The 14,513-nt window shown below is 46.2% G+C and overlaps 1 protein-coding gene across 6 annotated transcripts in view; it reads right to left on the bottom strand.

Moving 5' to 3' along the window:
- The window catches only part of SORL1 (sortilin related receptor 1), a 181,978-nt gene that overhangs the window by 165,843 nt on the left and 1,622 nt on the right, over nt 1-14,513 (bottom strand). The gene's annotated exons all lie outside the window — the stretch shown is intronic.

Genomic DNA, 14,513 nt, shown 5'->3' with positions numbered 1-14,513 from the left:
CTGTCTTCTCATCAAGGCTCTGCAGCAGAAAACCCACAGCTCCTTTCTCCTTCTCTCGCTTCCTCCCCCCAGCACACTCGAACTTTCCCCACCCACTCCTTGAGGTGCTCTCAGCTGTCATCAGGGAAAAGAGAAATACCTGTGCCACGTATTTGGCTGGCAGAAGGACAAAGCAGCTAATCCTTAACGACGTTACTTGGGGTTTTAAATACCTGCATTTAATTTGATCCAGGATCAAACTCTTTTTGAAAAACATTTGAAAGGCAACCTTACTTTAAAGGAAAGGACCTAGGAATATGTGTCCTTCCAAAATGTCTCTGCTCATTCCCAGATAGAGAAGTCCAGGCAAGCACTAACAGAGAAGTGCAAATAAGAAATAGAAGTAAATAAATTATTTAATCCAGAATGCTACAAAGAGAAAGCAGCTAAAGGAATCTCCTCCGGTCGCTGAAGCCTTCCCCTTTCCTCCTCTCTCTTTCCAGCCCAATCCTCTGGATCCATCTGGAGATCAGAAACTCACAACACATGTGCCCTGGGAATCCCAGCTAAAAGTTTCCTCCCCTCCCAAAACATCTGCACTCTTGAACCAGAGTGGGGATAGAAAACTACGCAAATGTCAATACAATAAAGGACTAGGAACCTAGAAGAAAAAAAAAAAATCACCCATGTTCCCTGGGATCTGGGATAAAAAGTCCTCAAATATTCAACTTGGGCATCCTCAAAGATGACATCAAAATTCTCCCTCCGGCAGGTAATGCTCAGATAATGCTTTGAGTAGGTTGCAAAGCTTTCAGTGATCAGAGTGGGCAAAAGGTCTGAAGATAACTTGCTGAAATCAATCTACTCAGAGGACAGGAGACCTCCTCACCAATCCCAAGGCAGGTGAAAGGTGAGAAGAGCACCAAGGGCAAGCCTCAAAACATCCAAGGGCTTTTCTACAAAGAAAACCTCCCATCCTGGTTAACACAGTGAAACCCCGTCTCTACTAAAAATACAAAAAATTAGCCAGGCATGGTGGCGGGTGCCTGTAGTCCCAGCTACTCGGGAGGCTGAGGCAGGAGAATGGCGTGAACCTGGGAGGCGGAGCTTGCAGTGAGCCAAGATTGTGCCACTGCACTCCAGCCTGGGCAACAGAGCGAGACTCCACCTCAAAAAAAAAAAAAAAAGAAAACCTCTAGAAGGCAAGCCTGGTAAAACACCTGTTTGTTACTTTGTTTCTTTTTCTTTTTTTTTTTTTTTAAGAAAAGCTTTTTTTATTAGATGTTCCTTTTACTCATAAGAGCAGACCGAAAAGGGGCAGCCCAGTAGGGGGATAAAATCCCTGGCAAGAAATGACTTGTACAAGGGCCACCAGGCACTCGCAGGAACAGCTCAGCTCCTTTGCTTGGCGAGATGTCAGGCACATCCTGGTCATAAGAATAACTCCCTGGTGAGTCACAGCTGATCCCCAAGGCAGCCCAGGTGCCCATCCCCCCACAGCAGACCTAGTTGCAGGAATCAGGAATGGATGCCCGCAGGACAGGGGAGCCAGCAGGCAGGCTGACAGGAAGTAAATTTTATTATCAAGACATGCATTCTACCCTCTGGCCTCACCTGTCTCCTCTGTCTCCACCTTGCCCCCATCCTCACCCCCAGGGGAAAGAAAAGAAGTCAACAAAGCAGGCTTTTCCTGCTAGCTCTCCATGGCATGTGGCCAAGACACCAGCAGCCCAGGGCAGACCCCAGCAATCAAGAACAACCCACAGGTCCCTAGATCCCTTTACTTAATCAGTGGCTTCCGGTTTGTTTGGTTCCTTTTCCATCCATCCCCAAGGATCTCCCCCTGATCTCCCCTTTCCTCCTCCCCAAGCCTTTTTCCATCGCCAATCCCCCACGCAGGTCCCACACCCAGAAGACACTGGCCTGGGAGTGGGTGGGAGGGTGGTTTTCCCAGGAACATAACCTTGACGTGCAATCAGCTATAACCACAACCCCGGGGTGTGAACAACCTTCTCTCTCCCCTGTCTAGCTCACAGGGCATAGCTGGAGCTTGATAAATGAGACACAATTAATTGGAGCTGTTAAGGCAGCAGGGAGGGGCCGAGTGCCTCCCCTCAGAAGGCAAACAGAGAAAAATTACATGCCACAGAAACCTCTGAACACAGAAACTGCATCATAAACAACAAACAGCATCTGGCTCATTGGCAGGTCGTTAAGAGTCAAGATAACTCCTCCCACCCCACCCCCCAAGATCACCTGGCCTAGGGGGGTCCCATGCCCCACTGAAGGTCAGAATCACCTAAGAGTCCCCACTCCATGCCTACCGGCTCTGTCGCCCTCTGCCTGGAGCCCAGGAATCAGTCTTTTTTAAAAAACACACCCAGCCGGGCGTGGTGGTTCATGCCTGTAATCCCAGCACTTTGGGAGGCCAAGGCAGGCAGATCACGAGGTCAGGAGATGGAGACCAACCTCGCTAACACAGTGAAAAACCGTCTCTACTAAAAATACAAAAAATTAGCCAGGCACGGTGGCACATGCCTGTAGTCCCAGCTACTCGGGAAGCTGAGGCAGGAGAATTGCTTGAATCTGGGAGGCAGAGGTTGCAGTGAGCCAAGATCATGCCACTGCACTCCAGCCTGGGCGACAGAGCGAGACTCCGTCTCAAAAAAAAAAAAGGAGACCCACCCCAACCCCAGGTATTTCTAATGCAGCTTCTTTGGGAAACAATGAATCTAGTTGATTCCCCTGCCTCCTGGCAGGAGCTGGAACTAAATGACGGTAGCTAGAAAGATGTACCATTTTTGGCGGAGGGCTTGTCTTTGGGGATTTGGGATGGTCATTAAAACTCTAGGATATACTGATGATATATGCTACAATGTGGCTGAACCTCACAAACGATATGCTAAGTGAAAGAAGACAGATACAAAAGGTCACATATTGCATGATTGCATGACACCATTTATATGAAATGTCCCAAACAGGTAAATCCACAGGGAGAGAAAGCTGATTAGTGGTTACGAGGGGCTGGTAGATTGCAGAGGAGGGAATCACTGCTTAATGGGTAAGGGGTTTTATTTCAGAGCGATGGAAATGTTTTGGAAATCATGGTAGCACAACATTGCGGCGATATTAAGTTCACTGAACTGTTCACTTTAAAATGGCTAATTTTATGTAATGTGAAATATACCCAAATTTTTTTAAGGCCTCTAGGACCTACAGAGAACATTATATTTCTCAAGTGCTAATCAAGAACCTAGGAGCTTCCACTCTTAAGAAGTGCTCCTTTTATCTCATCTCAAGCCCTCATGCTACCAAAATATGCAGCTAGAATGAGTCATACAGGAGGCAGGCTGGGGACTGGGTCTCTGGCCAAACCAATCCTTCAAAGTGCTGTCAGCGGCATCTGCAGAGCCACAGCATCCGCAGAGCCACAGCATTCGCACAGGCCTCCCTGTCCCCAGCTGGAGAAACAGCCGCAGGCCCAAGGCTAGTATCCACTGCCAGCTCACAACAGTGGATGCCACCCACACCTTGACTCGCCTAGGCATCTTCATCGAACAAGTCCATATCACCCCACACGTGTTCTCCCTCAGCCCCCTGCGTGCCCTGGCAACCCGGAGAGGTGAAATGATTCACCTCCTATTATTCAGAGTGAGGGGAAGGACCTGCTACCACCCAGTCCTCAAGTTCTGGGTTGTTATAAATAGAGGGGAGGAAGTCAATGGCTTGGATGAAGGGACTGATTACTCATGCGTTCACTTGCGGATGAAGTAGGCACTGAGGTCTGCTAGGTGCCAGGCACCCTGTAGGCTCTTTAATCATTTCTTACCTGTTAGCTCACACAGAGCACTTCTGGGGGAATTAGGGTTGCAAGTCTAAGCCAATGATGAGAAGTTTCCAATAAAACCACCGAAATCTGTATAGTTGTTGAGGCTTATGCAGGAGGTGGGGCCACTGAATAGAATGGATCACAGGTACCCTCTCTACACCTCTTTCAAATTGGTCAAACCCAAAGATCAGGATGTCCTAGACTCCCACAGCTTGCAGTCCTCACAACTCCTACACAGCCTCCTCCCAAAACGCAGTACAAGGAGGACAAATAAGGCAGTCTGATTCATTTCTCTGCTTCACTAGCAGTGAAATACAAAGAAGCGTTTTTAAAATTCTACAATATAGCATAAAACAAATATCCTGTCCTTCAACTGTGAGGACAGAAGGAGCCAGGCACTCCCCTGAACTATATGACGAAACTGAGGAAGCCAAAGACAGCCTCCTGAGGTCCAAGGAGAACAAGGTTTTCCCAAACCATCCCTTTGCATGGCCTAAATGCTAGGTATGCAAATTGCCTCTCACTGTCCCCTTTCAAGACTGTGTTCTCACTATATTTAGCAGGCTTATTATCCTCCCTGGACTGCTCACCTCAGAAGGAAAGCTGAAATCTAGTTTACGAGCACTCCCAGAAGAGAGGCCCAGTTCATGGAATCTCAGCTCACTCACTTGACTTTTGAGTTTGCTCAAGATGCTTCACCTACAGAACTCCTGAACTACTTTGCTGATGAATTCAGGCTGCCCATTTTCCAGATGAGGAAACAAGGAGAGAATGACCTTGGACTAGAACTTAGCATTCACTACTATCTCCTTCACTGGAGCCATGACCATTCTACAGAGAAAAATACAAATATGCACTTTCCTTTCTCTTTGCTAAAAGGATGACAATCATAATCTCACTGCCTTATAATATCAGTTTAGAGAGCTGATTTCCCTTTCTGATTGATCCTTGGCAGCGAGAACCTATCTACTGTTTACCTCTGTGTGCCACTCTGTCCTGGTGAACCCACTTTGCCAATGAGCGAATGTGCTTTGCTGTTTTGGGAGGGGCTCCCTACTAAAAAGAAACTGTGGAAAACTCTCTTTCTCATGAACATAATATCACCCCTTAATTTACCAGTTGGTAAAAAAAAATGAGGAAAATATCAAAGCCAGAAAGAATCTCAGAGAACAATTAAATGAAATGCTACCTTTTGCAAATGAGATTAAGCTCAGAGACAGACTTTAAGGCAATGTGGTGGTTCTCACTGCCTGAAAACACACGGCCCCAGTGCAGGAAACACAGTCAGAGTGAGCATAGTAAATACCCCCTCAAGAGAGCACACCCTAAGCCAGGACTTGCCCTACGTGAGGATTTCCCTGTGAGCCCAAAGTCATTTCTCACAGCTCTTCAGGATGGTTCCAGACCACTGACTTGCCCTCTGCAGCTTCACCATAAATAGCCCCTCACCGCGTTCAGTCAATAAGTATTTATCAAGCACTAACTATATACCAGATGCTATACTAGGTGTTAGTAAAACGGCAGACTCACATCTGCAATCCCAGCACTTTGGGAGGCCAAGGCGGGTGGATCCCTCGAGCCCAGGAGTTCAAGACCAGCCTAGACAACATGACACAACCCCATCTCTACAAAAAATACAAAAATTAGATGGGCCTGGTGGCGCATGCCTGTAGTCCCAGCTACTAGGGAGTCTGAGGTGGGAGGATCGCTTGTGCCCAAGAGATCGAGGCCGCAGTGAGCTATGATCATGCCACTGCACTCCAGCCTGGGCGACGGAGCTAGACCCTATCTCAAAAAATAAAAAAGAAAGAAAAATAACACGATTCTAGGTCCTGCCTCATAGCTCTGAATATAGTAGGGAAAACACGCATTAAACAACTAATTCCAGGAATGATGATTGAATTACTGTTGTTACACAGGGGACCTAACCTCATATCGGGGAGAGAGTGAGGCTTCACTGAAGACCTGACCTATGTACTGACACCATAAGGATGAAGAGGGAGGAGTTAGGGAAAAGAGGATGGAGAAGTGAGGCAGAGAACAGAGACCCAGACCTAAGGCAGGGCAGAGCAAAAGCCAGGAAAGGAGAAGGGCCTTGAGACTTGCTGTGTTTGAAAAATTACAAGATCAGTGTGGCCAGGAGAAAGTGGAATTATGTGAGATCTCCAGGTTTTAAAGGTGGAAAAAAAAGTACTGCAAAAAAGCTGTGGATCCCTGCCTGAGATCAAAAATTTCACTAGATTACTTAGGATAGACAAATATGCCTGTGTAAATCTGAAACAAGTTAGCGGGTTGGTTTGAGTCTTGTTCTCTCCGGTTTACCACCTGTCTAAGTATGGGTAAGTCACTTCACCTTTTCGAGCCTCAAGATACTCATCTCTGAAATGAGATGAATAATCATTCTTATCTTCCCCATTTTTCAAGATTGTCGTAAGAATCAAATGAGATGCAACCTGTGGATGTCATTTCATAAACTTCGACGCGCTAAAACATCATTTCTTTTCATTACCAAATGCCTCTCAACAAAAATAAGCCATTCCTCACAAAACGGCTCCACATAAAACATTAACACTAGCGAAAGGCCTAAGAGCAAGCAATGACATATATAAAATGACAAAACACTGCACGCCTGAGTCAAGCTAGGAGCTCCTGCCTAACTGAAACTCACAGGCAGTTTTCTCCTTGATTCCCAGCCGAACTCTGAAACCTGGGGAAACCCAACCTCCAGGTCCCAAGGCTCCAGCCCAGAGGCGACACTGTTTTCTAGCACTTTCCTAACTCCAAGAGAAAAGCATGTAAACATTACATCCCAGAACCGAAGGCCTCTATACCCTACCAGTGGCTTCTTCACCACCCTGTGAGGGCAGCTATAAACAAGACTAATGGAGAAGGGGGAGTGCATTAAAACCACGGCTTGGCCAATTTCTCAGTAATAGGAGATGCCCTCTGGGCTACCAGGAGGTGAGGCAACAGGCGGATGTCCCACAGGCTCTGGTCTGCTAGCTAAACTCCCCCAGCTCTGTTTAGATAGCTCTTTCACCTCTAACCAACTTTCCACATCCACTGCTTCATTTTTCTCCTCTAGAGATTGAAGGCCTTGTTTCTGCAGTAACCATCCCCCTCCACCCCACCCATCACCACCACCACCAACAGCACACCTTGCCAAATTCAGCAAACCATGTGCACAGTTAACTGCAGATTTTTTTTTTAACCACTCAGTGAGAGAATTTCAGGGAACTAAATGTACACAGATGAGGTACGTCATAGGTACAGAGTCTCATGTTACTCAATTAATTGAGCACAGGTTCAAAGCATGCAAGTCCTTCCAAACACTCCTGGTTTCACAGGACACTCACCCCACTCTGCTCTGTCCCCACTCCCTGCCATCTCGGGCTCCTTGGCTGAGATCCTTGGGCAGATCAGCACTGGCCTTTCTCCCCAGGTCCCTGGGGCAGAGACAGATGGAACTGTCTCGCATGTGTCTCCTGGGCTAATAGAGAAATGGGGTCCTTAACTATCTGGGACCTTAACCCTATAGCTTGCTATCTCACAGGTACCTATTACCAGCCACAGTCCCCAAGCTAGCCTTTCTCCACAGGTGGCTCTTAACCCAGGGCCCTCCAGGCTCAACCAGATCATACCAGCCTTTCCAATGCCTCTGGGCACAGAGTTAAAAATTTCATCAAGGCCAGGCACGGTGGCTCACACCTGTAATCCCAGCACTTTGGGAGGCCAAGGTGGGTGAATCACGAGGTCAGGAGTTCAAGACCAGCCTGGCCAATATGGTGAAACCCCATCTCTACTAAAAATACAAAACAATTAGCCGGGCGTGGTGGTGCGCACCTGTAATCCCAGCTACTCAGGAGGCTGAGGCACAAGAATCGCTTGAACCTGGGAGGCAGAGGTTGCAGTGAGCCGAGATAGAGCCACTGCACTCCAGCTGGGTGACGGCGCGAGACTCTTGTCTCAAAAAATAAATAAATAAATAAAATAAAATAAAATAAAATTCATCATGACACTACACCTCAGCTCACCAGCCCACCAAAGTCAGAAGGAAATCATCTCAGTATCCCTAAAATATTAAAATCCCAACTGAGGGCCCACCATTGATTCACCCCCACATTTATTTCATGTAAGATTCACCCTAGTCATCTTCCCCCAGGGTTTCTACTCAACAGGCTAGTCTCTCTTCTAAATAATAGAGGTCACATCAGTTACCTTCTTCATTTAAAAAACCCCCAGAAAGGGGGGGAGATAATAAACAACATATTGGTCTCTACACGGCACAAATGCATTTGATATAGGTACATCTTTTTATTGCCCTTGTCAGCCACTCAGATTTGGGATATAATCACATCAGCCTGCCTTTCTGAGAATTCGTAGCTGTGTTTTGAATCTAATTCAGGGGACTGGAGATAAATCATTGTGAAGGGTCCTGATTTTCCAAGCTAAGAGCCTGCAGCAGCAGCAACAGCAATGGCATGCTAAGTTAAAAGGTCAGCCAAGAAGGGGGGGAGGTTTATATGCAAAGATGAAGACCACACGCCTGTAGTGTTTGTCTTCATGCCAATCTGGAGGGTTGAAGGGAAGAAAGACAGACCCAGCTACATCAAGGTAAGTCAACAAAAGCACAGGAAGCAAAGGGCAGGGCAGGGAGATGGCCCCACTGTTAAGGCACTGTTTACATCTTTTATTGCTAAACAGAACATGCAGGGTCTGCGCTCCACCTTAGCGAAGCCCGATACAAGTGCAGTGTTTGCGCAAGGCCAGATGAGAAGTGAAGCCACAGAGATCTGGTTCACCCTGTGAATAGCCAGCCTTCATTGACTAAGTGACTGACAGAAGGAGGCAACTGTGCAGAGGCATGCCCTAGAGCCAACCACCGGACCCACTTGGCCCTCCACAGTCCCCCTGGTGAGTTCCTACCTAGGAAAGAAGGAGCACTGTCTCCTGACACTCAACTTGGCAGTCAGCAGCCACCAATACCTAGGGTCTAGACCCAAGCCCTCCACTCTTGCTTTTATTGCCCTGTTTGCCATGCCTACACGAGCAGGTCTTTGCAGGAACTTCTCTCTTGGGTGAAGCAGAGGTTGCCTACAGGTGGGAAGAAGAGGCCTCGTCAAAGCTTGTGCTGTCTACACAGTAGCCAAGAGCCACATGTGGCTATTTCAACTTTAAATTCGTTAAAATTAAATGAAAGACACTTCAAATCTTCAGTCACACTTGCCACATTTCACCTGCTCAATGGCCAGATCTGACTAGTGAACATGGCAAACAGCACAGATAGAAAACATCACTATCACGGAAAGATCTATTGAACAGTGCCACATCGGAGGGTCCAGGACGCGGCCAGGAAGATAGGATCTTCCAGCTCTTGGCTAGTAGCAGTGCTATGGGCATGGATGTTACCATTATAATAAACAGTTACCCAGTGGATAACAGAACTCTGTAATTATTTTTTAACACACTAGTGTACTTGTGATCGTTACGCAGTCCTATTTTTATGGAACCCACCATAAAATGCACAAAGCATTGGTCATGTTACAGTTAAAAAAAACTGAGCATCTCACAATAACACAGGAGGAAACTCAAATCTTGATCTTGCTCAGCAGCCCACCCTGCCTTTTCTGGATTTTAGCTTCATCAGCCACTTCAGTGCTTGAAGGCCGCCCATGCCACTTCTTCGAAGGCCCAGGGTTCACAGGTCGATAAACCAATAAATTAGGTCGAAATTAACTGTGGCTCATTTTAAATTGAGGGAAATTGATTTTTGCATGTACGTGGCTAGACTGACTATACCACCTGCCAACAGTGTCTGGCATACCTAGAAAATGCATAGGAAGGTCCCATGCTCATCAACAGAGAATGCCTCACCCCCACAGCCCAGACCACCTCTGGAGAAATACTAATCCCTGAATATTCAAACCAAAAATGCAGTGAGCTCTCTTTTACTTTCCATCACATTTATTTAAATCCAAATAAATGGAGGAAAGGTCAATGTAATGCCCCCAGGTTTTGATGCATTTTTATTCATTTAAAACATTTAATACATTTTTATCAACTCTCAATTATCTGCATCTGAATTACTGTCGAAAATTCTAAACTCCAAACTGCCTTTCCCTGAATACATTTAGGCCAGCCATTTCCCTTATCAATAGATCAAAGAATGCAAACTCATTTTAATATTCACCTGAGCAAAACTTAATTAGGAAGGTAAACGAATGCTTTAAAAAAAAGACTACATAAATACATAGCAAAAGCAAATCGATTATTTTTTTGATTACCTGCTCTCCAGATTATGATAAGACTGCCCCGTGTCCCTCCATTACAGTGGGTGGAACAAAGCTGGCTCCAACTATCTCTGCCCTGGGATTCAACAATGACACTACAAAGATGGCCGTCATCTCTAAGGAGGAACAGACCAAAATCTGACAATGAAATGTTCCTACAACATCCACCTTTTGCCTTGGGATGTTCGTTGCTATAAGGATCTGCCTCGTGGATCCCAAGTCTCAAAGCAATTTATTAAGCATACCATTAACTTCATTTTACAGAACATAGAGAAAACATTCTTGGAAAGAACACAAATTAAAACCAAGATCCATGATCACTGTATTCTGATGCTCTCACAAGCCTGGACTCCACATCTCAAGGGAACTGTGCTCCAGCATCTCTCCAAGTTACAAGAGGGCTACATCAGGCTGCTCTCCTGCTCTGCAAGAACGCTTGAAGTGAAAGGAGAATGAGGTTTTTCTCACCTGGCCTGGAAAAAAAGTAATCATCTATTTTATATGATGATACTTCAGGTAATTTTCTAACAATTCACCATCATAATATCACAAATATAATTTAGAGCTAAAGTTAATCTCATTATTCAGGATACCAGGGACTACAGATAACAGGAAGCCATTTATAATTCAAGTTTCCAATTTTATGTATATACATGTTGTACACGCATAGACTGTTTCTGGAAAGATATACAAAAATACTGATAACAACAGATGCCACCCGGAAAGGAGCTCTGGGTGAACAGGGGGCATGAGACGGAAGGAAATTTGTTACCACATACTCTTTTGTACAAATTTTGTTTTGTAAACGTGCATTACCTAATCAGACAGCTTTTTATTTCATCCCTCGAAATTCCACCTCCTTACTCTTCTCACCAACCCCTTTCCTCCATTCCTTCCACCTCGCAAAGCCTCCACCTTCTGTGCCTCTAACCATGCAAGCTATTTATGAACTAAAAGTGGCCAGACACTGGGCACAGAGCTCCCTAAGAAAAGACGCCAAGTGGAACCAGGAAGAGCTTTTCAAGGTCACGTCCCTTATTGAGCCAACCCAAGGCCCCGAGCAACTCTTCAGCTCCATAAAAGCCAACCTGAAGCAGCACATTGTTTGCCTTCTCATCTTATTCTGGAAGCACACAGGTCAAACATCCTAACTTCAGAATCAACCAGCCAGTTCTTTCCCAAGCAAGTGTATCATGGAAGAATCTACTCAAAAGAGATCTAAAGCTGAACGGTATTCCACCCCCAAAGGAGGCCCTTTGTCCCAGGGCCTTGTGCTGTAATAGACACTTTATTTTCAGTCTCAAATCAGGACACTGAATACTCCCTGGCTTCTAAAATGTAGGAATTATGAAGAGAGAGCTTGTTGGAAGGAAAATAAACCTGTAAATCCTGTTAGGCTTTGTGCTTTATTCCAAAGGATTTTTCCCCAAAACAATACCATTAGCATAAACCTGAATGATAGCCCTAAAAGGGAGGATTCTGTAAAATAGAATCCAAGCTCTTCATTGAAAATAACTCCCATATAGCACAGGAAAATCAGGGCTCCACTATCTGTAGGCCATGCCGCTTGCATCCTCACTACCGAATGAGCCATCTCATTTTCACCATCCATGTATGGGTTCACTGTATTCCTCCTTATAAATACGTTTTATATAATGTGAATGTGCTTCCTACCCTCTGGGCCTCTCTTCTTCCAGGTGCGTGGCTGGTCCACAAATACTCATTAAGGGCCTCCCAAGTGCCAGGGAAACACAAGAGAACTTGATCCATGCCCTCAAGGAGCAAACAGGAAGATGAGACAGTTGAGCAATTCTAACACAAGGCAGTAAGTGCTGCCTCCAAGCTCAGAAGAAACTCTTCCCACCACAGCCTGAGAATACCAAGAGGTATTCCTTGGATGTTAAAGAATGGAATAAGAGCTTCCCAGGCAAGGACAAGAGTTGGGGAAGATCATTTCAGGCAGAGGAAAAAGCAGGTATGATGGCGCAGACAGACAGAGCTTATGAGAAATCAGGAGGAAATTCAGTGTGGCATGAATTAGGGAATCCCTCTTCTTGGACTTGGCCTTTTTAAGAAGGGGCTCAACTTCTAAACTTTGCCTTTTTTTTTTTTTTTTTTTTTTAGATGGAGTCTCACTCTGTCCCCCAGGCTGGAGTGCAATGGCGCGATCTCGGCTCACTGCAACCTCCGCCTCCGGGGTTCAAGCGATTCTCCTGCCTCAGCCTCTTGAGTAGCCAGGACTACAGGCATCTGCCACCATGCCCAGTGAATTTTTGTAGTTTTAGTACAGACGGGGTTTCCCCATGTGGACCAGGCTGGTCTCGAACTCCTGACCTCAAGTGATCCACCCGCCTCGGCCTCCCACAGTGCTGGGATTACAGGCGTGAGCCTTGAACATGGGCAGAAAAGTCCTGATATCTGCCAGCAAATTATTTTCACCCCTACAATCACATTTCCGTATCATAAATGTGCCTTTAAGTAATCATGGCAGAAGCCAGTCTCCCCACCTTAGAGAAATTGAGGAGGAAAATGGTCAAAATAACCAAGCCTAGTTTACCCAAGAGGTTAGCGAAGCAGAGGAAAAAGGACCGACATTGACCCCAGCACAGGGCTGTTTCTCAGATGCAAGTATTCCCCTAGAAAGCCTTCCCTTCTCTTCTCCCTGAAGCTGGTGGCCTTAACATCGCCTCTAGGCCTGCTTCCTTCAGGCAGCTTCTGCTTCCAGCCCTAACCTGTGCTGCCAGTGTCCTCTTAACCTCACTCAAAGGTCAGAGGGCAAGAAGCTGGACAGTGTCTGAGCCCACCACCCCTTCTCTCTCCATCTCCCGTGCGCTGCATGTCACACAGCCCGTTATCACACCATTGTAGAGTTGTGGCTGGTTTCTTGTGACCATGTTTCCTGGTTCCCATCCTGGTACATTGACATGCCTGTATCTGCATCTGCTTGCTCTCCTCCTTAAATTGTAAATTTCCTAAAAGCAGGAATGAAATTTTATTCCCCAGCTCACTGCACCTCCATAGAACCACACTCAAGTCAAGCAGTACTGTTGGAAAACATCACCATTCCTTAGGTTTAAACGTTGAAGGGGAAAGCGGTGAGTACAAAGTGGAACTTGGCTTAAGGCTAAAAGTAGGACCATATAATTTATTGTCACATCTTGACACTTTTGAGAGTGAAGGGGGTGCTATTCATAACCACCAGAGACAACTTAGAAACCAGGTCTGCCCCAGGGAAACACAGAGGCAATGGTCATCCTTGCTAGAAAGATCATTCCAAATAGATGTTAGTTACTCCAGAGTTCCAAGAGGGGCACCTCAAACCCCTTCAGTCACCAACCTGTGCTTGCATTCTGAAGGGTCTGCACCAGATAGAACTTGTGGCAGAAAGCCCAGTACAGGGAAGTTCTTCCTTTTATCTGACTCAAATCCTTACAGATTCAAATTTATTCCACTTCTTATTAACCTCAGAGCAAGAGGCAACAATGGCATAGGAAGGCAGCCACAGAGAAGAAAAATCTCTCCCTTGTATCCTCACCCTCTGGTTAGGAATTCCTCATTATGAGTTTGACTGCTAGTTCTCCATCCTTCAGCTGAACCAAACTCAATCTGGCTGGCCCAGAAACTCAAAAGCCCAGGGTTTGGCAGTCACTCCCAGTGAGAACAGAGTTCATGTCCAACCTGCCCCACATCCCCTGGAGCTTTTCATAAACCAAACCCAAGAAAGAAATGGCACATGTACACATATTTTTGAAACCAGAAAGCTTTTTCCTCAACCTAAACTATAGCTTCAGGGGACCTGAGCACTGGGAGGGATTGTCTCCCACCAGCCCCCAACTCCCAGTTCCCAGAATGCTGATTCAAGAGCACAGCAGAGCTGGGCTGACTGGGGAGGCCCAATGAAGAAGTGGGCCACTCCTCCTCCTTCTCCCACCCTCCATCAGCCCCATGCTGGTGTCGCTGTTAAGAGCAAGGACCTTGATGACTTCTTTTTGTTCATACACATTTGTCATATGGGGTGGGGACAGGGGGACAAGGATCTGGGCCCAAGAGGAACTGAGCATGCAGGTTCCTGCAGCCTGTGGCCACCATTAGTTACATGCCCTGGGGCACACATTCTTGCCCAGGGACCAATAGTGGAGGGAAATCCAACGCTCCCACCCAGTCACCACCATCCTTTCCCCCTTTATACCAGATCTATTTTATTTTAGAAAGGAGGTATTTCAGCAGCACTGCATAAAGACAGGGTGACTGCAATCAAGCAAAGGTCACTGAGACAATGCAGACAAAAACTAGAGAGCAGGCCACCTTCCCGGTATGACCTTGGACTAGTCACTTCACCATTCCACGCTTCAGTTTCTTCACCAACAAAATGACACAATAGAGTGATATGTTTATAAGGTTCGTCCTGGATCCAA

This window comes from Gorilla gorilla, chromosome 9 (assembly GCF_029281585.2).
Source record: "Gorilla gorilla gorilla isolate KB3781 chromosome 9, NHGRI_mGorGor1-v2.1_pri, whole genome shotgun sequence".
Taxonomy (NCBI): domain Eukaryota; kingdom Metazoa; phylum Chordata; class Mammalia; order Primates; family Hominidae; genus Gorilla; species Gorilla gorilla.
Note: the sequence above shows the minus strand (reverse complement) of the source record. Positions and strands in the feature narration are given on the sequence as shown.